At 38.5% G+C, this 26,536-nt stretch overlaps 1 protein-coding gene across 5 annotated transcripts in view; it reads right to left on the reverse strand.

Moving 5' to 3' along the window:
• The window catches only part of ZPLD1 (zona pellucida like domain containing 1), a 664,056-nt gene that overhangs the window by 604,870 nt on the left and 32,650 nt on the right, over positions 1-26,536 (reverse strand). For 2 of the 5 annotated variants that reach the window (XR_014069135.1, XR_014069134.1), the window contains exons 1-2: positions 10,461-10,492; positions 9,382-9,478 (exon numbers count right to left, since the gene is read on the reverse strand). The exons of 1 other annotated variant lie outside the window; for it this stretch is intronic. The gene's annotated coding sequence lies outside the window, so the exon portion shown is untranslated. Of the gene's footprint in view, positions 1-9,381; positions 9,479-10,460; positions 10,493-26,536 lie in introns of those variants that run through there. 2 more of the 5 variants (XR_014069132.1, XM_081543086.1) reach the window with 1 other exon arrangement.

Consider the following 26,536-nt stretch of genomic DNA (forward strand, 5'->3'; position numbering starts at 1 on the left):
ACTAATAAATTGAGTAAAATTATGGGATATAAAATCAACATACAAAAAACAGTCACATTTCCATACACAAACAATGAACAATCCAAAAAGAAAATTGGTAAAGCAATCCCATTTATAACAGCAACAAAAATAACAAAATACTTAGAATTAGACTTAATTGAAGAAGTGAAAGATTTGTACACTCAAAATCATAAGACATTGATGAAGGAAATTTTAAAAGACATAGATAAATGAAGACATTGCATGCACACAAATTTGAATAATTAACATTGTTAAAATATTCATACTACCCACTACAGATTTAATGCCGTCCCTATCAAAATATCAATGTCATTCTTTACATAAATATAAAAATAATTATAAAATTCATATGGAACCATGAAGGACTTCAAGCAGCCAAAGCCAACTTGAGCAAGAAGAACAAAGCTGTAGACATACACGTCCTGATTTCCAAATATATTACAAAGCTACAGTAATCAAAACAGTATGGTATGGTCATAAAAACAGATATATAGACCAACAGAACAGAATAGAGAGCCGGAAATAAAGCCACTTCTGTAGAGTCAATAAATCTTCAACAAGGGTGTCAAGAATATACAATGGGAAAATGTTAGTCATTTCAAAAATGGTGTTGGGAAAACTGAATATCCACATGCAGAACTATGAAACTGGATCCCTATTTCACTCCATATACAAAAGCAACCTTTAAATGGATTAAAAACTTAAGCACAAGACCTGAAACCATAAAACTGTTAGAAGAAGAAAAACTTCTTGACATTGTACCTGTGCAATGATATTTAGGATATGACACAAAAATCATAGGTAACAAAACCAAAAAAGACATGCATCAAAACTTAAAGGCTTCTAAACACCAGAGGAAACCATCAACAAAATGAAAACACAACTTATTTAATGGGAGAAAATATTTACCATAAGGGGTTATTATCCAAACATATAAGGAATTCATACAACTCAATAGTGGAAAAAAAAAAAATAATGGATAAAGAACCTGAAAAGACATTTCTCAAAAGAAGACATACCAATGGCCAAGAGGTACATGAAAAAGTGCGCTGTATCTCTAATCATCAGAGAAATACAAATCAAAACCACAATGTTTTTATTTATTTACAATGAAAACAAGTGAGAGTTTTCATACTTGTTAGAATGGCTATTAATCAAGAGACAAGAGATAACAAATGTTGGCAAGAATATACAGAAAGGAGACTACACCTTGTATACTACTGAGGAGAATGTAAATTGGTATAGCCATTTTGGAAAATAGTATGGATATTTCCCAAAAAATTAAAAATAGAACTACCTTATCTAGCAATCCTACTTTTATGTATATAAACAATGGAAATGAAATCAGTATCTCAAATTAATATATGTTCTCCCATGTTCATTGTAGCATTCTTCACAATAGCCATGATATAGAAAGAACCTAAATGTCCATTTGTGAGTGAATGAATAAAGCAAGTGGAAAAGCAAAGTTGAATTTGTATTATATACAATGGAACATTATGCCAAGTGATGTAAACCAGACAAAGAAAGACAAATATTGCATTATCTCATATGTGTGTGAAATCTAAAACTGTCACATTCAGAGATGAAGAGAGTAGAATGATGGTTGTCAGGGCTCGGGAGAGGGGGAAAAGAGGAGATGCTGGTCAAATGGTACAAGGTTTCAGTTATGCAAGATGAAGTTCTAAAAGCCTAATGTATAGCAAGGTGAGCATGGTTACCAGTACCACACTGTATACTTGAAGTTTGCTAAGAAGGGTAGCTCTTAAATATTCCCTCCATAAAAAGGAAGGCAAGGATGGATATAGGAAGATAGGTAGGGAGGAAGCAGGGAAGAAAGGAAAGGAATGATAACTAAATGAGGTGATGGATATGTTAATTTACTTGATTGCAGCAATTATTTAAAAATGTATACCTATATCAAAACATTAAGTCATATACCTTAAATACATACAATTTTTGTCAATTATACCTCAATAAAGATGAGGGTGAAAAGATCATGGTGCTATTACATTGAATTATTGACTATGCTAAAGCCTTTGACTGTGTGGATCACAATAAACTGTGGAAAATTCTGAAAGAGATGGGAATACCAGACCATCTGACCTGTCTCTTGAGAAACCTGTATGCAGGTCAGGAAGCAACAGTTAGAACTGGACATGGAACAACAGACTGGTTCCAAATAGGAAAAGGAGTACGTCAAGGCTGTATATTGTCACCCTGCTTATTTAACTTATATGCGGAGTACATCATGAGAAACGCTGGGCTGGAAGAAACACAAGCTGGAATCAAGATTGCCGGGAGAAATATCAATAACCTCAGTTGTGCAGATGACACCACCCTTATGGCAGAAAGTGAAGAGGAACTAAAGAGCCTCTTGATGAAAGTGAAAGAGGAGAGTGAAAAAGTTGGCTTAAAGCTCAACATTCAGAAAACTAAGATCATGGCATCTGGTCCCATCACTTCATGGCAAATAGATGGGGAACCAGTGGAAACAGTGTCAGACTTTATTTTGGGGGGCTCCAAAATCACTGCTGATGGTGATTGCAGCCATGAAATTAAAAGACACTTACTCCTTGGAAGGAAGGTTATGGCCAACCTAGATAACATATTTAAAAGCAGAGACGTTACTTTGCTAACAAAAGTCCATCTAGTCAAGGCTATGGTTTTTCCAGTGGTCATGTATGGATGTGAGAGTTGGACGGTGAAGAAAGCTGAGTGCCGCAGAATTGATGCTTTTGAACTGTGGTGTTGGAGAAGACTCTTGAGAGTCCCTTGGACTGCAAGGAGATCCAACCAATCCATCCTAAAGGAGATCAATCCTGGGTGTTCACTGGAAGGACTGATGTTGAAGCTGAAACTCCAATACTTTGGCCACCTCATGCGAAGAGTTGACTCATTGGAAAAGACCCTAATGCTGGGAAGGATTGGGGGCAGGAGGAGAAGGGGACGACGGAGGATGAGATGGTTGGATGGCATCACTGACTCGATGGACATGGGTTTGGGTAGACTCCAGGAGTTGGTGATGGACAGAGAGGCCTGGAATTCTGCAATTCATGGGGCTGCAAAGAGTCGGACACGACTGAGCAACTGAACTGAACTGAACATGTAGAATATAGTTTAGCAAAATGTATCCTATATTCATATATTTAAGGAATCAGTAAATGCCAAATAGTATATTTGAAGATATTATAAACTTGAAGAACTATGTTCAATCTTCACTGAAATATGTTCTATGGAAAAGATCCAGGAAAACCACCCTTTGAAAGGATATAAAATATCCCAAAGCCTCCTGATACTGTGAAACTTTGGTCTGCCTCGATTGTCCTAGTGCAACACACTCTTGTATCACAGCTACATACCTTTTAGCTCACAATTCATCTAAAAGAGCTTTTAAAACTATTCACCTTATCACATATTTTACTTTTAATTATAGGTTTTAAAAATTTATATCTAATCATTAGAAAAGAGAAATGTATACATTTCATGAAATAAAATAAATGAGGTCTGACTAATTAGAATAAATATTTCATAATGTGATTTGATTAACTAGGTTTTAACTCATTAAATGAGGTACAACTGGTTTGTAAACACATCTCTAAACAGCCATTTCTTATGCAAGAATTAAAGTTAATTTTTGGCTCTATAAGACTGAGTAGGAAATTTAGTATAACACATTTAATAGTTTATTATACTTTTCAAATCAATCTTTGTACTCATATATCTCCTGGTGGGCTTTATCTCTGAACTATTGTTTGGTGGGAGACACTATTCTGGAATCTTGGTGGTCTTCATAAAAATATCAAAAGGAACGTGACTGAAATTAAGCTGTCCTGAAGCTGACTCTCCCATTTCTCAAGATTTTCCCATATATTTTGATTTTCTGTGTTTAACTCAGCCTATCACTGAGAGTCTTCCTCTTTCAGTGAACTTCTTTCAATTTGGAGGAAATGAAAAGCTGATAATTTCCCATATGGTCAATGACCAGAAAGCACTCTCTGTGGGTTTATAGCCTGTTTGAACAGGACAAGAAGAAAAGTAATTTTAAAAAAACAGAGGGGATGAAGACTTTTTTTAAAGTGCTATAGCTGCTCCATAAGATCACTAATTTCTTGGGTTGTAGAGGAAATTTTGACAGAATACGAAACTTAATTGATTGTTATCAAAAGATTATACAGATAACTTTGAAACTGTTAGGTAACATTCACACCCACCAATTCTCCTAAACCAATATCCTGGAAAGAGCTGAAATTTACCTTTAAATTATCATCAAGTAAAGGTCACAGAATTCTTGAGAAACATTCTGAAAACAATTAATTCACTACTTTATTTTCAGGTGCCAAGAAAATGTGAAACTATGAGAAGCATTTTTAACTATCTTTTAAATACATTATCAATGCATTATTACAAAGAAATGAAAACAAATGATATATAGTACAGCAAGTAAATAGGAAATAAAAGAATTTCTTCTGATGTACTCTTCCTGCTGAGGTAAATATTAAGGGTATTTTTTTCCACAGCCAGGTTGCAAAGTGCTGGTACAGCAGAAACTTTTTTGTTTAAAAAAAAAAATCCTCGATACAGTATTTACCATAAAAGGTTAACTGTGATGTGTTGGAATCTTGTCCAGTTAGATGAAATTATTAAAATACTATGGACTTTGAGTAGTTTAATTGTTTAGAGCTTAACACTACTAATGGAGGGACATTCTAAATGATAGAATCATAATGTAGTAGGCTTCAAAAGGACCTTTGATATCATGTAATATGAGCCTTCAACTGACATGTCACAAAGCTTAGAATAAGAAAAGTTCAACAATTTGTCCAAGGTGAGTGGCAATGCTTGAAATACAGCTTATGATCATTCTGAGTGTCATGTTTTTCAATCTTAAAGAAATATAATTTATTTATATGTTACATGACCTACTTAGGTCACTGGTTGGTTGTAAAGTTTAAAGTGAAGTAATATAGGGAATTCCCTAGTGATCCAGTGGTTAGGACTCTGCACTTTCACTGCTGAGATTCCATGTTTGATCCCTAGTCCACAAACTAGGACCCCACAAGCTGTGCAGTACAGCCAAGGAAAAAATTAAGTAATATAGATGAACGCACTGTTTTAAAGTTATCTAAACACTGCAATGAAATGTAAGGCAGCATTATTCGAGAAGGCTACAGTCCATGGGGTCACAAAGAGTCGGACATGACTGAGCACATATGCCATTTACAGGATCCACTTCATCTCTGAGCCTGAACTTATCTTCAAAAAAGAGGAAATAATGATCTACTCTGCCAACCTCATATAGTTGCAAGGATTGAATGAGGTCAATAACATATGGTAAACATCATACTAAACTATAAAATACTGTAACAGCAAAACCCAAATATAGCTAATATAGTTCAATGTGGCCCAGTAGTATGCAAAGTATTATGAAGAAACAGCAGTTCAGCAAAAAGTATACATATGCATGTTCACACACACACACATATACACATGTGCACATACACTTGTCATTGCCTGGTTGTTTTTTATTCTAATTTAGCCATCCTATTGGATAACAAGTGGTATCTCATTGTGATTTTGATTTTCATTTCCCTAAAGACTAATGATATTGAGCATCTTTTCATGTGTTTATTGACCATTTATATGTCGTTTGGAGAAATGTTTATCCAATTCCTTTTCTCATTTATAAGTGGATAATTTGTCTTTTTGTTAGAAGTACTCTTTATATACTGAACACAAATTCTTTATGAGAGAGACAATTTGCTATGTTAACCATACTAGATCTTGGCTGTACGTAAGAGACAGATCAGAACTGTGAACTATGCGAATTCATCGATGTCTATGCTCTCCCACCATCCCACCCTTCCACTTCCACCCTATTCCACCTTTAGTTTTTGCCAAAGTTCCTTTTGGAAGAGTCCAACATTATCACAGCTGAACCAAAAGGAAAAAGGCTACAACTCTGCCAAGATATGCTGGAAAATTAGTATGTTCTCAATGATCAGATGTCTTTGTGGTACATCTTCAGCTAAAAAGTTCAGAAGGGCCAATATAGAAAATATGGACCCAGAAGGGGCAGAATTGGGTAACAGCATAACTGTTTTTCTCTTCTTGTATAGGCAACAAAACTGCAAAAAGAAATGACAACTAAAAGCCTGAGAGAAGAATCAGAAAAGCATAAAAAGTAAATATAAGAACTCAAAAATACATAGTGGTCTCTGCTCATTTTTCAAAGGAGCCAATTGTTCTGCATAACTCAGGATATCATTGGGTACTATCAGCCAGTACCTCTTTTCCAAAGTCACTGCAGGTTAGCACTACCTCTACCTAAAGAGAGATTGGAGTCATCTTAGAATTCTGACCACAAGAGAATGAAACTAGACTAAACTAGAAAATTTTCGTACAACTCCCTTATTATAGAAAAGAGGCTTTGATTGGTCCAGGCTAGTCAAGTTACCACCTCTGCTCCAATCAAAGTGGCCAACTTCACGTAACACAAATATTTCTCCTCGAGTAAGGAAAGCTGAAAACATATCTTAGATGAGATCACGGTTATGGCAGTTTCACTACCTAATGAGAACAGTGGTAGCCTATCAGGTTATATAATCTCTGGGCAAGTCCAGTCTTTACAGTCAATATTTTTTTTAATGCGTTTGTCCTGTTTAGAATCAGTGGGGCTTTTCTAACTTCTGCATACACACACTTACACACACACTTCCCATAGACCAGTTAAATTACCACTACAATTATGACATTTAAATACTTTTTTATAAATATATATCCATGTTTAGGTCTTTTTCCAAACATAGTGAATTCTCCCATAACACAAAATAACCCCAAATTCTAAGGGGTTTTTTTGTGTTGTAAAGTTATACTTAACTTTTTCAAGTGAATAGTTTCAAATTACATTTTCAACTGGGAGCATGGATCAGTGGTTAAAAACAGGAAGTTTGATGAGCAAACTTGAAACCAGTGAAAATACAAAAGATAATGAGGGAAATTCAGAGAAACCTGAAATTGTCCACAGATGTGAAGTGACAGTTATGGAGCCATTCCTAAGATTTCCCTCACAAACCTGGTGGTGGAAAGCATGACCACTATCCTGTCAAACAAGCAGTAAATCAGCGGAAAGCAATCACAGGCTGTTCTCACATGTGAATTTAAAGTGTCTTCCTTAGTATTTTGGAAATTCAATGAAGTTTTGCTTATCTTTATTCAAGACATCCTGGAATAATCACTGCCTGAGACCATCATGTTAGCACAATTCTTTAAGAATCAATCTTGCAAATTTTAAGGACAAGCACCAGAATTCAATGAAAAAAACACAATCAAAAAGGCTAACTTGAAGTTTCCCTCAAAGGCAGTTTTAGAACACCCTGAGAAAGAGAAGCCTTCATACTGACAGAAACTGGAGAGGAAGAGAGGAAGGCAAGCGAAAAACTTCATGTCAAATAACTCATTTCTATGGCTCAAAAAACATAAACGACTGGTTTGGGAAACTGAAGTCAATCTTTTTTTTAACCTTGCATTAGAATTAAAACCCCCAATATTAATAATATGGCCCTTTCCTTGGTCTTTGCTTGCTATATTTATAATGGTGTATTTGATGTAAAATGATGAATAAATAAATTTTCACTAAGTTACTGGCATATGTTCCAATCCAAGGCCCACAAATGAAGGGGTGATGGTCATGGCCTGAGACATTGCAAACTCTGAATGCTCGTGCAATCTCTGCAAAGTTCACCAAAAACACACTTCCTCAGAGACTTGTGCTGATTTTCCAAATGTATCCAAGGGGACAACTAACATTCCAAGTTAGGCTTAAAAATATGTTTTAAATATTCTTTGTATTTGAAAAATTCATGATGAAATGGAAGTTTATCAACCACACAGACGTAAACTCTCTTAGCTAGAAGAAAAGCCTCGCCGGGGAAAAACTAATTCTCATCTTAACTTTTAAAATCATCCTAAATTTTGCTCCCCAAAGGCCTTCTTGAAATTCATCAAGTTCTCACCTATGATTTAAGCTTGTAAAACAAGAGAACATATGACTTTTATCATATCTTAGCCAAGACAGTCCTACTTGTCCTGATGTTACTGACTGATGTGGCAAACCCCAGCATTTTCTGAGCTTACCTTACTCTTGGATCAGATCCCAGAGAAGTTCTGTCACCCTAAGATGACTGAGAAGTTCTGTCACAAACTATGGTACATCAATTAACAGGCTTTTATTGAGTATCATTTGTATACTCAGCCCCAAAATCTTATACACTGTATACTTACAGTCCCAAAATCTTAGACCACCTCCGTGTACCTAGGTTATTTTATCTCTGTTTATGTCAAAGTGACTGCCTTTACACAGTGACAAGAGGGACACTAGTATCCCCTCAGGCTACTCAACAAATGCCGAGATTTGGGGTGTTCCTGCAATGACTAAGAGCTAGACTTTTTACAATGTTGTCATTTCCTCTCTTTACCACATCTCATTCTTTCCAGGGCATCTCCTTTATTTTCGGACACAGGGCAATTTGCCAGCCTCTCTTCTGTCGGGGATGCTAATCATTATACTATGCCAAGAATTAGAATGGGATTAGAATGGAGACTGCTTTCAAAACTCCCTTGCTCTGTCAGCATACTCCTAGTTTTGCGACTTTTGAGGGGACTTATCTTTCTTTGCATTTCATACTTTTCTGACCCAATCAGAAAACGACAGCGTTGTTCCCCCTCAAATGAACGGCCTTTCTTTTTTCTTCTTCTGTTTCTTATTATTATCCCTCTTCTCTATTTCTCTTTCTCCTCTCATAAACAGTGGTTCTCTTGTCTAAAAGACTTTCACAAGCGGGTCTGTATATCAAAGGTTTGTTATTCTCATTAAGCCAAAACATATTGAGAGTCCACTAGACCGGCTACTTCAAAACATAGATACGGTAACTAGCTACAGACTTAGAGTTATGGTCTCAGGGAGAGAGAAGTTCGAAAGTGTAAATGAATAAATAACCACTAAAATGGGAATAAGCTGAGGATGAGAAGTGCAAAGTCTTTGGGGAGTCAAAGGAGAGAGAAGTTCCAAGCGTTCGGGTGATGAGGGAAAGTGTTTGGGTGATCATAGTAGAAGCACATGTGGTAGACAGTCTGGTTTGATGTCATTCCAGACCTAGGAGAACAGGCAACAGAAGAGAAAAGTAAGGACGTGTTAGAGGCATGCAGACCACATATAAAAAAAATTGTGACATATAGGTCTGCGAAAATAACTTGGACCTTGTCTTTTCCTATTTCATTTTCCGGAAAATAATACAGCAGCAAAGGTTTCTGAGCGGGGGAGTGGCCTCATCTGGGGAAGCCTGAGGAAGGTCAACCTACCAGCAGTGGTGTGGGGAGAGGGTGAGTCCAAATGTCCAGCAGGAGCCAGGGTCATGGAGGAGCCCCACCACTTGTTCAGACAAGTAACAATGTAGATCTGAATGGAGGAAGTACAACAGAAAGAAGGAAAGGGAAAAAAACAACATGTGATGAATACCTACTTGTCAGCAACCTCTGGAAGTACTTCTACAAGTGTCATTTAATGGAAATGAAAAGTGGGTATGAGAGAACCAGGGCCAGGGAAAAGAATTAAATTACTATGTATTAAGAAGTAGAAAATGTGCAGCTCTTTTCAAAGGCTCTCAACTGGACATGGAGGCGATGTTATTTTCCCCATTTTACAAATAAGGATACCAAGATTCCATGAGCTTAAGTAATTTGCTCAAGGCCAAAAGGGTATTAAGTAGTAAAACCATGGCACGAACCCAGCCTTATGTAACTCCAAAATAGATGCTCTCCCTACCCTCTGTACCACAAAACCTATGGGATCTTCAATACACAATAATGTATTAGGCATGCAGGATGATAAATGAGAAAGAAAGAGGGAAAGGAAGAAAGGGAGGGAAAGAGGATGGGAGAGGGAAGGAGAGGAGAGAGAGAGAGGAGTTTTGAAAGATGAAACATTAATAGTGGTGTCATTAGTTGCCATATAACATAGGGAGCCCAGCCTGGCACTCTGTGATGACCTAGAGGGGTGGGGTGGAGGGAGGGGAGAGAGGCTTAAGAGGGAGGGAGTATATATATATAATTATGACTGATTCATGTTGTTGTACATCAGAAACCAACACAACATTGTAAAGCAATTTTCCATCAATTAAAAAATTAATAAATAAAATAGCGGTGTCATTAATAAAAGCAAAATAAAGACAATCTGAGTTTGGAGTTTAATGAATATAAGTAAATAACTTTAGTTTTAAATATGCTGAGTTTGAAACCTGGCTGACTGTCTGAGTAAGGGAATTCTAACAACAGTTTGAAATTGTTGATTTTGAAATCACCAGGAGAGAGACTTTGAGATGAATGGAAAAGAGATTGAAGAGATTCAGTATGTAAAGCACAGCGAGAGGATGAGAAGTTACCTGTGGAGAAGAAAATATCTTCATTATGGAGCAGAAGTAGGAAGAAAAAGCAGCTGGTGAACGAGGCAGAAGAAAAGTTCTCAGAAAGTTTAAAGAACCAGCAGACTACAGTATCACAGAGGCCATAGGAGGGGAATGTTCCAAGAAGGGAAATTTCTGCAGAGAAGACAAGGAGAAAGAGGACTAAGAAACGTTTATTATGTTGCATATGAAAGATCAATCAGGTGACCTTCCAGAAGGCAGTTTCATAGAGGGCTAGAGATGGAAACCATATTGCAAAGGGTTAAGAAGTGAATGCATGAGTAAGAAGTGAAAGCAGAATTCAGACACTTTTAGAAGTTTGGTGGTGAGCGGAAGAGAGATAAGTAGTAGCTTGCTCAAGTAGCAGAGTCAGAGGAGAGTTATTTTAGGATAGGAAGGGCCCTCACCCTACTTGTAGGCAGAGGAATAAAGATTAAAGATGGAAGAAAGATAGTACCTAAAGGATGGAGCCAAACTGAGTAGAGGGGAGCAGTAACAGAATCAAAAGCAGTGTTCTTGGCAAGAAAAAGAACAGGATATCTCCTTCTGAGGTAGAAAAAGGGAGCAGAGACTACCCTCCAGGAGATAATGAGAGATTTCATATGGCATGGCCTCATTCTCAATAAAACGTAAGACAGCTAAACAGGAAAAAAGACTCTCTCTCCCCCACAAGTTTGGAGACTCACATTTTAAAAGAAAGAGAAATGTTCTCATAGGTCAGAACATGGAAATTCAGTTTTGAAAAGTTACCAGACTTCAACAATTTCTTCAGCTACTCTCTATAGCATTTATTCTATTTTTTCCAGAATCTAAACTGCCATTCTCCAAAAAGGGTATATATCTTCCTTGGACTGCCTGGTTATAATTTGGACAATGAAGACAGCCTTTTCGGTTGTCAGAAATGAAGCAGTTCGTACTCTCATCTGTGTTCTTCAGAGAAGTTTCAAGATAGATTTACTTCAGTAAATCTGGGGAAAGCAAGTGCTGATATCAGTGTTTATTTCCAAAGGCTATTAAGTACATGGTGATTTTGATTCCTTCTGTAATAAATGCCATCTCATAACAAAATACTGAATCTTACAGAAACTTTAAAATAAACTCAGTTACTAGAGCTATCTTCCTAGCCCTTTCCATTCTGCTGTTTAATCACTAAGCGCTCACATTGATTGATCTGGTAATCCAAGCTGGGTGTATGATATACATGAATGTATCATTTAACCCTCATAATAATCTTATAGTACATTTTTATTATTATTCCCGTTTTGCAAAAAAAAGTAACTGAGCTCAGTTACTTCTTAACTTAGGTTCAGTTAACTTCTTAACTTCTCTAAGTTCTCAGAGCTAATAACAGTAGAACCAGCTTCAGTCCTGGTCTGACTTAAGAGCTCGTACATCTAAAATTAAATTGTACCACTTCACAATTCAGTTTCACTTTCTTACAGATATTCTTCTTCTCTAACTCCTTTGGTTATCTAAGACATCTCCTTTCTGCCTCCCTCCTCATCACAAGAGTTTGTTATGATTGGAAGAGAGTCTAGAATACTGTACCTCTTCAGACTATGTGGAAGTAAATTGAAATAAATTAAATCAACTTTAAAATAATTAAGCTTATTTGTTTTTCATCACATCTGCTTTGTTTCCCCCGCATTTCCTACATTCACCACCCCTTTCCTCATATTGGTTTCAAGAGAATATCCAAGTGTGGGAATGTGAATATTATTGTGAAAATAACCCTGTAAAACAGCTTCCCTAAACAAGGCTGTGCTTAAGTCAAGTGTGTGAATGCATAGAGAATACAGAGAGCCTTCTCATCATCAATGACCCAGAAAGATTTGAGCTGAGGTTTTCACTCCCTTAGAGCTGATGTTCACTCAACAGCTTCATTGCTTAAGCTGGTTCCTGCCATTTAGTAGTTCTCAGACAAGAGAAGACATCAGGTATTTTATAATTGTAGAACAGCCTGGTAATGCCAGAAAAAAGTTGGGGAGGATGGCCGAACAACAGTTTGACACTTTTTTTTATCATTAATTATATATATTTCAAGCTATCTTCCCAATATGGGCTCATTTCCTTTTTGCATCAACATGAAGCCTCAAGTGAAACCGCACAGTGTCTTTCATTTCAAAATGAAACTCATGACACAGCTAAGCAGTGAGTCATCTTCAAAAACCATAAAATTTCAATCCTAGTGTTTTAAAAACTGGCTGGGTCTTTTCCATCATTAAGCTGCATTGTGTATTTCTCCACCAGAACTTCTTTATCACCCATTTTAGTTTAGAAGATGATTGTCAAAATAATTCATCTTTGTGTCACCAATAAAATCTGCAATTTTCCACACCAATAAAAGTGACTTTGAAACAGAAGAAATAATGTGAGAGAACTATTTTCCTTACAGACCTAGATAATGGAGGAAATTAGAGATTTGATCTCATAATTTTCCCACAAAGACTACCCTCACAGCCTAAACTTGTGCTATTATTTTCATTTCATTGGGTGCCCTTCAGAGGTTAAAAAAAGGCTGTAACTTTTCACTTCAGAAAATGATTCCAAGAAAACAAACAAGCCAACAAAACCAGCTAGGACCCCTTACAGTAAAAAGCAAAAAGAGCAGGCCCAGGTCAATAACACAGTTCTGTATGACTGAGGGAGCTTCCTAAACCCTGGTGACATCAGAGTTGCTTATCTATTTCCCATTCTCTTCTTGGAGAAAAAACAAAAAAAACTCAGCAATTTCTCAGGGTTAGAACACAGGTCAGTGTGAACCAACCACCCAAGAAGGTTCTTTAGTTTGTAGCCTCACTCTTACACACTAAAACAAATCCATAAAAGACAAAAGGAGAGGGAGATGAAAGTATATGTCAGTAATGCAGATCGCAACTTCTAGTTGATTTTGAAAAAGTATTCTTGCGTATCCCAGAGTATACCAAAGCTTACAAGTAACTGTGCATCATCTAGACCTCTGAATTCCTCTTCACCCCTATTGTCACTACCCCCACAGTGCTGTACATGCATTCCTACTTCAGCCCTGCCATGTAAGGTTATGTCAAGAATGCACAGATGATTGAGTGGAATTGTAAAACCCTTGTGAAGGCCAGTCCCAAGGCTACTGATCACAGGCAAAGCATGTAATGGTTTCCAACGTCTTTGACATGCACCAAGACAAGAAGTTTCATTAATTTAATGTAGTGCTCACTGGAAAATCCTAATACACCAACTGTATTACAAACAAGGAAACCATCAGCCCATATCCAATCTTGTCATGAGGAGGTGACAATAAACTAGGAAGAAGTACTTGGATTTCACAACTCCTAATAGTTTGAGTTTGGTCAAGGCCCTTCCTAAATACTTATCAGCTAGAAAGATAGATACACAGAACCACTTCCATTGTGACACATCCTCCACTTTCAGCCTTACCAATTTTAGTGCACAGCCAGATCAGATCCTGGTCTTTCCTTCTCTCTTCACAACAGAGTCACATCATGCTCCAGGGTTAGGTGGCTCAGCCCTTAAAGTGAAAATCTCATGCAATTCAAATTACTCTTCAAAAAGCCTTAAGTGCCCTATAGCATTCAATATCCTCAGGAGGTGATATTATCAGTTCTCTAACGTTCCTCTGGGGCTTTTGATTAATTTTTCAATTCCTACATTGAGTAATAAATCTTCACTATCCACTTACCAAGTTCCTTGAAAATCTGTTTTACGTCTTTATTATTGGTCAGTGAAACCCTTAAAATTATTCAGTACAATCTTTCCATGAATTCCTACCAAAGATATTGACTATTAATATTTCAGGCTTGATTGAATCTGCTACCTGAGTAGAATGAGCAGAGAACCACACCACCACTCATCCCAGCCTTTACCCCACCTTTTCATCTCCCACCTCTATCCTGTCCTTTCTCTCCTTTCCTCTCTCCTTTTATCTCCACAAAGTTCAGCTCAGATAAATCAATTGTTCTTATCAGGAAAATCTACTATAATGAGGAAATGTTCTCAAGAAATATTTATAAACCCATTTGCCTTTCTTCCACCAAACCTATTACTTTGTATTGCTCTCATATACTCATTCATTCACCCATTCCACAAATATTCACTATGCACCAGCTACATACCAAACATTATTTCAAGCACAGGGATTTCATCAGTGTTCACAACAGGCAAAGTCCCTGCTCTCGAGGAACTCACTTTCCAGTGGAGCAGACAGCAAGTAGGCATATCCCTAAAACACTATCAGGAAGGACTGAGTGCTAAATATGAGGGATCAGGTAGTCAGACAAGGCTTCTAAAAAAGTGGCATTTGAGCAAAGACCTTAGTAAGCAAGGAAACAAGCCATGTGGATATCTGGGGGAACCATGTTAACAACAGAGAAAGCAGTAATTGTACAGGCCTTGAAAAGAGCATGACACTGGAGTTTTCCAGAAACAACCAGGAAACTTTCAGGATGGGTGAAGCCAAAAGCTCAAAGAGAAGAGTGGTATGAGATAAGTTTTCGATTTGGCCAGAATCCAGGACTTTGGCCTTTATCTGTGGGTATTATGCAAAGCCCTAATCCACAGATCTTTTTGTAGGGAGTTAGCATGACCTGGGGGCTTCCCTGGTAGCTCGGCTGGTAAAGAATCCGTCTGCAATGCAGGAGACCCAGTTCTATTCCTGGGTTGGGAAGATCCCCTGGAGAAGGGATAGGCTACCTACTCTAGTATTCTTAGGTTTCCCTGGTGGCTCAGACGGTAAAGAATCCTCCTGAAATACTGGAGACATGGGTTCAATCCCTGGGTTGGGAAGATTCCCTGGAGGAGGGAACAGCTACCCACTCCAGTACTCTAGCTTGGAGAATTCTCATAGACAGAGGAGCCTGGCGGGGTACAGTCCATGGGGTCATGAAGAGTTGGACACAACTGAGTGACTAAGCACAGCACAGCATGACCTGACTGAGGCATTTTTCAGAAGGATTTCTCCACGTTCTGTGGAGAGTTGTGGGGAAGGGCCTGTAGAGGGAGAAAGACAGGAGCCTGGGAGGCTCCCCTAACCCCTTACCACTGCCTAGCATCTCAAACTAGTGTTTCTCAGTATTTGCCTTTCCTGTCAGGAAAAGCAAGTGAGAAAAGATTTCTAGTTAAGTGGCTTCTGGTTTTTTACCAAACTGTGCAACTTTCACACAACCCTTGTCTCCTGCTCTCTAGGTCTGAATCCCTGCCAAGTCTGCTTCGAACCTGCCATGAGAGCAAAGCTCCCTGGTATACAGGCCCCTTCAGGGCCCTGGAAGGCACAGAGAGTCACTGAATATCACCCTCTTACTAATGCAGGATTCTACCTTTTCGTTTTTTACACAGAGATTCCGGCAGCTTTATCAAAAATCATAATAGCTTGAAACAAAAAAAAAAGTGTTTCTACTAATACAGCAATGTACATTTTAATACAGGCAGTAAATTTGCTTCTGAAGCTCTTAATATGTGTGCAATAGTTTTTAGTGCCATGAAAAAAATCTGTGAATGTAACAGATTGAGTTTTAAACCCGTAAGAAGTATTTAATTTTTTAACTTTACCTTAAACTTATTTAGAGGTGAATAGTAAGGTTTTTTAAATTAAAAATGAAAAGGGGCACTTGATTTAGTGCAAAATACAAGGTAGAGAGCAAATTATTATCACTGAACTTTCCATTTCTCATTTATATACTTATATGTGTGTGTATATATATATATATATATATACATATATATATATATACACACACACACACAGGTGTATATATAGACACTTAACTTATATGCAGAGTACATCATGAGAAATGCTGGGCTGGAGGAAGCACAAGCTGGAATCAAGATTGCCAGGAGAAACATCAATAACCTCAGATATGCAGATGACACCACCCTTATGGCAGAAAGAGAAGAAGAACTAAAGAGACTCTTGATGAAAGTGAAAGAAGAGAGTGAAAAAGTTGGCTTAAAGCTCAACATTCAGAAAACTAAGCATCTGGTCCCATCATCTCATGGCAAATAGATGGGGAAACAGTGGAAACAGTGTCAGACTTTATTTTTTAGGCTCAAAAATCACTGCAGATGGTGCTTGCAGCCATGAAATTAAAGGACACTTACTCTTTGGAAGGAAATTTATGACCAATCTAGATAGCATATTTAAAAGCAGAGACATTACTTTGCCCACAAAGGTCCACCTAGTCAAGGCTATGGTTTTTCCAGTAGTCATGTATGGATGTGAGAGCTGGACAGTGAAGAAAGCTGAGCACCGAAGAATTGATGCTTTTGAACTGTGGTGTTGGAGAAGACTCTTGAGAGTGCCTTGGACTGCAAGGAGATCCAACCAGTCCATCCTAAAGGAGATCAGTCCAGGGTGTTCATCAGAAGGACTGATGTTGAAGCTGAAACTTCAATACTTTGGCCACCTCATGTGAAGAGTTGACTCATTGGAAAAGACCCTGATGCTGGGAAGGATTGGGGGTAGGAGGAGAAGGGGATGACAGAAGATGAGATGGATGAATGGCATCACCGACTCGATGGGCATGGGTTTGGGTGGACTTCGGGAGTTGGTGATGGACAGGGAGGCCTGGCATGCTGCGATTCATGGGGTTGCAAAGAGTCGGACACGACTGAGCGACAGAACGGAACTGAACTGATACATTCAGGTACACATTTATGTAAATTTTTATCACTTTTTCCTGGGATATTTGTATTTAAATCTTCTGGCAAGCCAGCACTTAGCTCCTCTCACTGCCATCACACCCCTGTTCTGATCATTGCGTGGCACTCATATGCCTGAGTCTATCTATTGGTTGTTGGTATCAGGGCAAGGAAAGTAGACTCGATTTTTTAAGCCATGTGGGTCCATTGAATATTTCATAGAATAGAAGTAATATAATTTTTCAATATTTATTCCAACATTCGTTGTACACCAACCATGAAATAGGCACTGTGCTAGGCAATGCATGGACAACCACAAATAAAGATGTAGCCTGTGTCCCTCCAGGAAGGACTGTTGCTGAAACTGAATCTCCAATACTTGGGCCACCTGATGTGAAGAACTGACTCACTGGAAAAGACCCTGATACTGGGAAAGACTGAAGGCAGGAGGAAAAGGGGATGATAGAGGATGAGACGGTTGGATGGCATCACCGACTCGATGGACATGAGTTTGAGTAAGCTCCAGGAGTTGGTGAAGGACAGGGAAACCTGGCGTGCTGCAGTCCATGGGGTCGCAAAGAGTTGGATACGACTGAGCGACTGAACTCACTGACTGACTGACTGTGCCCTCCAGTGTAACTGCCACATGGAAAGTAGCTGGTAGGGAGCCAAGGTTAAGAACAAAAAGTCAGCAGCAGCCTTCTGTAACAGTCTAAGAAGAAAATGGTGAAGCTGAAAGAAACTCAAGGGACATGTCAGAGATAGAGTCAACTGGATTCTCTCAGCCATTTCACTGTCCAGTTTTTTTTATCAACTCTTAGTTAATAAACTCCAAGATTTTCCCTGTGTTTATAATACTTCCAAACTCTGTATGTGATCCAAGTTCAGAGAGCTGTACCAGAGTAACTTCCTTTATTTGCTTATACATAAGTAGAATAAATATTGCCAATGAGTTTAGACAAGGATTTGGGTACCTGGGTTTTATGGTAACAAAGAAGAGGAAACTCATCCAGAAAAAGTATGAAAAATAAGGGTCTGCTTTATAAAGCAATGAGGATAAAATAAAAGTACTAAAGTCCTTATTAAATAGACCCTATCCATCACTCTCAATGAAGTATTACAATACTTTCCAGTACTTCAATGGAAAAAGAAAAGGCTAAAGTTTTGGCACCATCTGAAATTTGGCAGGTATAATGTTTAGCTAATCTACAAAGCTGTCTTTCTCCTGGGATGTCCTCAAAAGACAGAGCAGACTGCCTCAGAGCCACATTTTAAATCAAATAGTCCATGTCAGAGGGAAGAAGCCTTGAAGCGCTATTTTGTTTGCTTTTCAGAATAAAATCAGGATTAGGCTAGAGACACCAAATTTCCTTAGATTATCATCTGAGACATTTAACCACAAGTAGAGGAAATCTACTTGTGACGAATGAGCCCTTTTGTTGTTCTTGTTCAGTCATTCCGTCGTGTCCGACTCTGCAACCCCATCAACTGCAGCATGCCAGGCTTCCCTTCCAGTTGATGGAGAGAAATAATCTCCTTCCAAGTGTTTCAAATGAAAAGACTTGACACATTTTATTCCTTAAAATGGTTGATTCTGCTCAGTCTGGCAACCAATTTACAAAGATCTTAAGCCAAGCACCAAAGTGAAGGCAGTTGTTACTATGTACACATTTCTATATCCAACCATATAACCCTGATTTTCTGATCTTTGCAAATAAGTAACTGTGCATAAATAGAGAAATAATGATAGACTGAGAAAATTGAGTTCTCAACTGCCTGTTTGTTGGCATTATTGTTTCAGTTATCTATCAGCATAACAAACCACTCTGAAATATGTGCTTAGTTGTTCATTCGTGTCCAACTCTTTGAGACCCCATGGACTATAGCCCACCAGGCTCCTCTGTCCATGGGGATTTTCCAGGCAAGAATACTGGAGTGGGTTGCCATGCCCTACTCCAGGGGATCTTCCCAACCCAGGGGTCGAACCCAGGTCTCTTGCATTGCAGGTGGATTCTTTACCATCTGACCCACTGGGGAAGCCCTGTGACTCTGAAATATAGTGAGCTGCATAAAACAACAAACATACTATTATGTTGTCCCATTCTGGCGGTCAGGAACTTTAACAGAACACAGAGGGATGATTCATTTCTGTTCAGTGATGGTTGGGGCCTCAGCTATGAGGACTCCAAAGGCTGTGAAGTGACTCAAAAGGTATGGCTGGAATAGAGGGACAGGAAAATCCACTTTCAATATGGTTTCTTTAATCAAATGTCTGGCACTTGTCCTGGGATTGGTGAAGGACAAGCTTAGCTGGGACTGTCGACCAGAGTGCCTACATGTGTCCTCTCAAGCTTGGCGGTCTCAGGGTAATCTGAATTATGATATGAGGGCTCAGGGCTCAAAGGACAAGCATTCCAATGAGCAAGGAGGAAGCTGCATGGCCTTTTCCCATCCTCAGAAGTCAGCTAGCATCACTCAGTGTGCTCTATTGGTCAAAGCCAGACAGATTTGAGCAAAGGAGACACAGACCCCAACTCCTGCTGGGGGTAATGTCAAAAAATTGCAACCTTGTTAAACTGTCCCAGTTACCTTCCACATAAGATGGCACTATCAACAGAGAGACGGATTGTATTTAGGAGCACAGGGGGGAGTGGGGAATAAGGAAAGGAACCCATAGGTACATATGAGTTAAATAAGAGGACAGCCTTTACAAGTGTAATCTCACTGGAGCACTTCCAGGAAAACTCCAGATCTAATTTCCACGTACTAGCTTTGTTACTTGGAACTAAGCTTCTTAATGTGCATTTTTCACGACCTTCCTTAGGGCTCCATGGCGCCTTGGAGTAACAATGTTTCGTATGTGACTCCATTGTCAACACCATGGGGCTACCATGATTCCGTCCAACCCAGTTCTTACACATCACCACAGAAACAAGGAACCAGAAAATCACCAGAGCTGAATAGTCATCCCTATGTTGAATGTATGGGGCAATTTTACCCCTGTCTTGGATACCTATCCTGACTCCTCCAGGTGGGGAAGAATGGCTGTGGGAGGGGAAGACAAATAAGGATTCCTGTTACCATTCGCCCCCAAAGTCATCTTCCAGCTGTTCAGTGTCACACCCAGTGGGACCAGGGAGCGGCAGGGAAGGGAGAAGGAGGTGAGCAGCGTACAGGGCCAGGCATGGATCAGCAAACTATCAAGATTAATTATATAATTATGCAACTATATTAATATCAAATGAAATAAACTCTAAGGCATAAAACTTTACTAGAGATAGAGTGTCACTTCATAATAACAAAAGGTACATTTTACGTAACAAAAACAATTTTAAATTTTTATACAACTTTTGACATAGCCTCCGAATACTTAAGGAAAAGTTAGCAGAAAAAATAGATAAATGCAATATCATACAGTGATAGTGTAATAAATATTTCCATATCTGATAAACCAAGAAGATAAAAGATCAGACAAAACTATGATTCTAAAAGACACATGTACCCTTATGTTCATAGAGCACTATCTACAATAGCCAAGACATGGAAACAACCTGAATGTCCATCAACAGATGAATGGATAAAGAAGATCTGATATGTGTGTGTATGTATACATATATAAAATGAAATATTACTCAGCTATTAAAATGAATGAAATGATGCCATTTGCAACAACATGGATGAACCTAGAGATTGTTATACTAAGCAAAGTAAGTCAGAAAGAGAAAGACAAATACTATATGATATCACTTATAACACAAATGAACTCACCTACAAGACAGAAACAGACTCAGAGACATAGAGATTATATACTTGTGGTTGCCAAGGAGGCGAGGGAGGGAAGGAAGGATTGGGAGTTTGAGATTAGGAGATGTAAACTATTGTATGTAGGATGGATAAACAACAAGGACTTACTGTGTAGCACAGGGAACTATATTCAATATCCTATAACAAGTCATAATGGAAAAGAATATGAAAAAGAATAAATATATATATATATATATGTATCATTAGAAAAGACCCTGGTGCTAGGAAAGATTGAAGGCAGGAGGAGAAGGGGACAAGGGAGGATGAGATGGTCAGATGACATCACCGACTCAATGGGACATGAGTTTGAGTAAGATCCAGGAGATGGTGAAGGACAGGAAAGCCTGCCGTGCTGCAGTCCATGGGGTCACAAAGAGTCGCTCAGACACAACTGAGCGACTAAACAACAACAACAACAATATGTATGTATAACTGAGTTCCTTTGCTGTATAGCAGAAATTAAGACAACATTGTAAATCAACTATAATTCAATAAAAATTTTAAAAAGGAAAAAAGAATATTAAAAAATCAGCAAGAACATAGAAGGTATTTAATTACATAATTATAAAGTTTAAAAGCATAATTAAGATTTAAAATATATACATAGTAGAACAATTAGCCCCAACTGCAGAATATACTTCCCTTTCAAGAACACTTGAAACACAAAGATTGAATTTTAAATCGAATTTCAAAAACAAACCAAAATATTGGTTTCATTCAAAGCATAGTCTTTGACCACACCACAGTGTTGTTAAACTTGACATCACTAATAGAAAGATATCCAGAGAAATTCCATGTTTAAATTCAATAAACTTCTAAACAGCTCTTGAATCAAAAAGCAAATTAAGTTGGAAAATAAAAAAAATTATAACTGAATAACAATAAAAGCACCACAAACAAAACTTGGGGAAATACAGCTAAAGCAAAAACTAGATAGAAATTGGTATCTTAAAAGCCTGTATTAGAAAAGAAGAAAGTCATGAAAATTAAAGTTCTAAGCACCGACCTGGGTAGAGGAACAGAAGAGATATTTTTCCAAAGAAGACATATAAAAGGCCAACAGGCACATGAAAAGATGCTCAACATTACTAACCACCAGGGAAACGAAAAACGACCACAAGATTTCATCTCACACCTGTGTTGGCTCCTAAACTGGCCCCTATACACAGAGAGCAAAGAGAGCCGTAAGAAAGAAGCAGTCCACTTGAGACTGGAAAGTGGCAGGTGTAGTAAACAAAGGAACTTACACATGAGACTAGTTGTGGGCGGCCACAGGACAAGTAGATCTCTGCACCCACTAGACAGAATCTTACAGTTTATACACAGGCCTTAGCTGAGTTCAGTCATGTATACTGTCCAAATGGTCTCAACCACGCCTTGCTTTCTCAAGTCCGCATTCCTCAAGGCTGTGGGAACAGTGGGCGAAGAATACATTCCAAGGACCTGGAGGTGGGAAAGAGCCCATGTCAGCTCTTGGGTCAACTGGTGGTCACATTCTGTCCATGACCTCCTCCAAAAACCTGTCAGAGTAGCTGTTACCAAGATGACAAGAGATGTGTTGGCAAGAATGTGAAAAAAAGACAACTCCTGTGCACTGTGGGTGGGATATAAATCGATTTGGCCACTACAGAAAACAGTATGGAGATTGCTAAAAAATTTTTAAATAATATAATCCAGGAATCCCACTCCTCCCTATATATCCAAAGAAAATGAAAACAGACTATGGAAAAGATACCTGCACCCGCTTGTTTATTGCAGTATTATTCATTAACAGCCAAGATATGAAAACAACTTAAGTGTCTGTCAGTGGATAAATGGATGAAGACACTGTGGTGGATATATGTATACAACAGAACATTATCCATCCATGGAAAAAAAGAAATCCTGCCACTTGCAACAACATGGATGAAGCTTGATGACATTATGCTAAGAGATAAGCTAGACAGAGAAAGACCAATATTGTATATCACTTATATGTAGAATCTTGAAAATCAAAGTCATAGAAATGGATGGCAAAATGATGGTTAGGAGGGACTGGGAGGTGGAAGAATTGGAAAGATGTTTAAGATACAAACTTGCAACTAGATAATGAATAAATTCTGCAGATCTGATGCACAGCATGGTGATTATAGTCAACAATACTGTTTTATGGGGCTTCACAGGTGGTGCTAGTGGTAAAGAGCCCATCTGCCAATGCAGGAGACATAAGAGATGCGGGTTCAATCCCTGGATCAGGAAGATCCCCCAAGGAGGACGTGACAAGCCACTCCAATATTCTTACCTGGAGAATCCCATGGACAGAGGAGCCTGGCATGCTACAGTCCATAGTGTCACCCAGAGTCGGACAAGACTGAAGCAACTTAGCATGCACACATAGCAGGCACACATACAAAATTGCTAAAAGATCAAGTTTTAAAAGTTCTCATCACAAAAAAGAAATGGTAATTATGTGACATGATAGAGGTGCTATAAAGCTACAGTGGGAATCATATTGCAATATATAAATGTATCAAATAAATACATTATATACCTTAAACAATGTTATATATCATTTATATCCCCAAGAGGAAATTTTAAAAGGAAAATACCTTTGAAAACTTTAGTGAAATAGAAAAATCTCAGAAATATATCAACTTATAAAATCTGATTAAAGAACTGGGAAAATTTAATAGTTTTATTATCATTAAAAATATTGAATCACGCTACTATATATAAAAGATAACAGAGAAGAATCTGCTGTATAGCACAGGGAACTCTATTTGGTGCTCTGTAACTCAGCAATGGCCACAGGACTGGAAAAGGTCAGTTTTCATTCCCAACCCAAAGAAAGGCAATGCCAAAGAATGCTCAAACTACTGTACAATTGCTCTCATCTCCCACGCTAGCAAAGTAATCCTCAAAATTCTCCCAGCCAGGCTTCAACAGTACATGATCCATGAACTTCCAGATGTTCAAGCTGGATTTAGAAAAGGCAGAGGAACCAGAGATCAGATTGCCAACATCTGCTGGATCATCAAAAAAGCAAGAGAGTTCCAGAAAAACATCTACTTTTGCTTTATTGACTATGCCAAAGCCTTTGACTGTGTGGATCACAATAAACTGTGGAAAATTCTTAAAAAGATGGGAATACCAGACCACCTGACCTGCCTCTTGAGAAATCTGTATGTAGGTCAGGAAGCAACAATTAGAACTCGACATGGAACAACAGACTGGTTCCAAAGAAGGAAAGGAGTACGCTAAGGCTGTACATTGTCACCCTGCTTATTTAACTTATATGCAGAGTATATCATAAGAAATGCTGGATGAAGCCCAAGCTAGAATCAAAATTGCCAGAAAAATATCAATAACCTTAGATATGACACCCCTCTTATGGCAGAAAGCGAAGTCCTGAGCGTTCATTGGAAGGACTGATGTTGAAGTTGAAACTCCAGTACTTTAGCCACCTGATGCAAAGAACTGATTCATTTGAAAAGCCCCTGATCCTGGGAAAGATTGAAGGCAGGAGGAGAAGGGGACGACAGAAGATGAGATGGTTGGATGGCATCACCGACACAATGGACATGAGTTTGAGCAAGCTCGGGGAGTCGGTGATGGACAGGGAAGCCTGGCATGCTGCAGTCCATAGAGTCGCAAAGAGTCTGACATGACTGAGTGACTGAACTGAATGATCTATACAGGAATGGAGTTTGGAAGACAGTGGATGTATGTATATGTATATGTGTGGCAATTCACTTTGCTGTACAGCAGAAACTGACACAAATGTAAATCAGGTGTACACTAATAAAAAATTCATTTTTAAAAAAGATACTGAATCAGCACTTTAGTCACTTATGTTGGCTTCTATGATGTGTTTTTCTTCATACAGGGCAGGAATATTTGGCTGTTGAATGCATAAAAATTTGTACTTAAATATAATTGAATTCTAATTTAACACAAACTAGTCCAGAGTATAAAAGAGAAAAAATACTAAGCTCTGTTTATCAGCATAACCTTGATTCCAAAAGCCAACAAAGGCAACACACACAAAATAAAATTACAGGCCAGTCTCAGTCATGAATATATATGGCCAAAAGCAAGAAAAATAAAAGCTAACCAAGTCATCCCAAGGATGTTCCAATGTGCTAGAAAGTTATATTTCTTGACCTGACTGGTGAGTACCTGGGTTTTTTAAAACATTATCCTTTAAACTGAACAAATACATATTTGCTTAAATACATTTTGTACTTTCTTCTGTTTAGTGGCAATATTTCATTATAAAAACAAAAACAATTGCTGGGAGCACCCGACACACTGACTCTTTCCCACTGAACTCATCTGTTGCTTATCTGAACCTCTAAAAATTCTTTTCTTGGTGCCACAAAAAGTGTGACTCACATGGGAACTTGATAAATATGAAAATTCTGAGTCTCTCACTGATCTGGAATCTCTGGAGGTAGGATTCATGAATTTGTGTTTTAATAAGCCTTCCAGGTTACTCGGAGGCTCACTCAAGTGTGAGAACAGTTTTTAGTAACAGCAGCAAGTAACAGAGGGTTTACAAGCAAGATATGGGGCTTAAACCTAAGGGAATTTGAGCCAGAGGCAATTTGGTGTTCAAAATACACCCACTGCCTTACCTGAGCACATTGCACCATGTTGGGTTTTCCTTTGAGGGACTAGCCTCACCTGGATCAGTCTCATTTCACAGTAAGAATGATGATCATTTTCCAGTGATTCATACCTGAACATCTGTGTCAATTATAGAGCCATGGCTCTTTAATTATATGACAGGATTCTTTTTCTGCACTGGTCACCATGTAAGCTTCCCAGAGTAAACTTGCTGCTCTTGCTCTGGGGGAAGGGGAAGTGTGTTCATCCTGAATTATCCAGAGACAAAGACTCTCCTTAATTCATAGACTAATCATGCATTTGTGGGAATATTCAAGTTTTCCTTCTTCCTGCTTCCTCTCTTTTGTCCTCTCCACTGTTTCCCAATATCTTTGCATACACAGGAGAAATGAATAAAGGTGCTTTCAAATAAGATTCTCGGGATATCAGCAAAAGATTCACTAGGAATAGACACTAGACAACTGGCCAAAATAATACGCATTTTAATTATGGATTGTGCATGCTCACTCAGCTGTGCCACATTCTTTGCGACCCCATGGACTGTAGCCCGCCAGGCTCCTCGGTCCATGAGATTCTCCAGGCAAGAATAGGGGAGCAGGCTGCCATTTCCTTCTCCATGGGATCTTCCTGACCCAGGGATCAAACCTGCGTCTCTGGCATCTCCTGCATTGGAAGGTGGATTCTTTACTGCTACACCACCTGTGAAGCCCTAATTATAAATTAAAATGTATATTATATATATATGTATTTATATATTTTCATATGTGTGTGTGTTAGTCGCACTTAGCTGTGTCTGACTCTTCGCGACCCTATGGACTGTAGCCCATCAGGCTACTCTGTCCATGCGGTTCTCCAGGGAAGAATACTAGAATAGGTTGCCATGCCTTCCTCCAAGAGATCTTCCCAACCCAGGGATCAAATCCAAGTCTCCCACATTGCAGGCAAATTCTTTACCATCTTAGCCATCAGTTCAGTTCAGTTCAGTCGCTCAGTCGTGTCCGACTCTCTGCGAC

Source organism: Giraffa tippelskirchi, chromosome 2, assembly GCF_054371585.1.
Source record: "Giraffa tippelskirchi isolate mGirTip1 chromosome 2, T2T-mGirTip1v1.2.pri, whole genome shotgun sequence".
Classification (NCBI taxonomy): Eukaryota; Metazoa; Chordata; class Mammalia; order Artiodactyla; family Giraffidae; genus Giraffa; species Giraffa tippelskirchi.